Source organism: Procambarus clarkii, chromosome 26, assembly GCF_040958095.1.
Source record: "Procambarus clarkii isolate CNS0578487 chromosome 26, FALCON_Pclarkii_2.0, whole genome shotgun sequence".
NCBI lineage: Eukaryota > Metazoa > Arthropoda > Malacostraca > Decapoda > Cambaridae > Procambarus > Procambarus clarkii.
The window spans coordinates 40944211-40946367 of record NC_091175.1 but is presented as its reverse complement, the minus strand read 5'-3'; positions in this window follow the sequence as shown (position 1 = coordinate 40946367).

Genomic DNA, 2157 nt, shown 5'->3' with positions numbered 1-2157 from the left:
CTTTAAGTATTCAATGAATAAAGTTTTTGACATTTTTACCCTTCTCCTTACCTAACATCATTTGTGCAGCATATTTTTATTTTATGTCTCACCCAGATTTAATTTCAAAATAAAACCAAACTAAATAAATTAGAAATGGGTATGTATAGCTAAGGTACACCCTTACTACTAGGTGAACAGGGGCATTTGGTGATATAAATGATCCCATCAGGCAGGGCTCATCACCTTCTCTCATAATTCATGTTCACCAGTGTTTATGTACTTAATAACTACTGGTATAATATCTTGCTATTATAAAACTAATTCTACTATCATCAAACACATATCTACTTCAAGTTTCAAGCAGAGAATGCATATATAACTAACACGAAGGATTCCTCTTCACTAGATTCACCAGCTATAATATTTTGGTCATGTTCCAATATCATAAATCGATCCCAGTGTTATGTAGTAGAGAAAAAATGACATATATCCAGTTTACGTAAAGCTACGAGTGGTCGAAACCACACTTAAATCCCGGAATGAACTTACGAAGGTTTTTCCACTTAGGGTAGTTAATTGAATACGGACATAGCCGCCACGAAGGCGCTAAGACGGAAAATGCTCTTAGCTAAGAGGAAAAACCTTCGTAAGTACCTTCCTGAATCCGGCCCCTGGTTATTTCATGGGAGTGGTGATATTGGTCACTATGACTTGTGGCTTTTGTTTGGGCCACTGACCACCAACAAGCCATGAAGGTCCATTGAACCACAGCGAAGACTTGATAAGTTGTTTTATCGTTAACCCTCGAGATAAATAATCTGCAGGATTGTCCTTAGTAGGAACATGTCTGAATTTATATCCAGCAGATAACTCATGAATTTCCCTAACACGATTACTGACGTAGGGAGTCTTGTTGTTGTTGTTTCTTACCGATTGTAAGACGGCCTCGTTGTCTGACCACACGACAATCTCACCAAAGTGGATATTATTGAGTGTCTTTGTCAGGCAATGAGCCAATCTCACTCCCACCAGCAATGCAGTCAACTCCATTTGAGGTAAAGATCTCTTCTTAATGGGAGCAACTCTTGCTTTAGAGGTGAGCAAAATTGATTGTGCACTATTAACTAAGTAGGCTACAGCGCCATATGCTTTGCCAGAGGCATCGCAGAAAACGTGCAAATTGGTGGGTAAGTTTGGTCCTGAAGCATTACGAGGAAATTTCAAAACACCTAACTGATTAAAATCCGTTGAGAGTATCTGCCATTTAGCTTGTAACTCACTTGGTAACGGATCATCCCATCCCATATGTTTCTGCCAGCACTCCTGCATTAGGAGTTTGCCCCTAATTAAGATAGGACTAAGTAAGCCTAAAGGGTCAAATGGTTGACTGACAAACGAGAGCAGTGTTCTCATGGTAAGGGTTGAGTTATCAGTTTGTACTGACTTGACATTCATCTCGTCAGTACTGGTGTTCCATTCCACGCCTAGAACCTTTAATTGATTGGGTACCTGATAACCTGGAAATTCTTTCTCGATTACCTGGTTGAGTAATTCATTATTTGAGGCCCATGACTGTAGTGGCATATTGGCTCCTAATAGCTCACGGTTAGCCTCATGGTAGATTTCTACCAAATTAGTTGTTCCCTGGAAATTGTCGACATACAAGTTGTCGCTAATGTCTGCCTTATAAGGGCTATTTGATTTCCTCAAATGTGTGTCTAATGTTGCTTGCAAAAGAAACGGTGAGGACGTAGCTCCGAATAATACTGAGGCAAAACGATATGTGATGACTTCACTGTTAGGGTCCAGTGGGTCCTTAATCCAGAGAAATTTTGTGTAGTTACGATCTTCCTCCTGCAAACCTACTCGGAGGAAAGCTTTGCTGATATCAGCAGTATAGGCGAAAATACCAGTGCGAAATCGTAACAGCACATCATGTAGCCTTTGTGTTAGGCTAGGTCCCGTTTGGAGACATTCATTTAAAGACACACTGCTTGGCTTTACTTTAGCACTACAGTTAAAGACAATACGAATAGGTGTTGTCAATGAGTCTTTCACCACAGCGTGATGAGGTAAATAATGACCTATTTTTCGGTCATCGTTATCAACAACTTCAATAAATTTACTGTTAAGTTGTTGTTGGATGAGTTGATGATACATGTTCAGTTTGTCTGG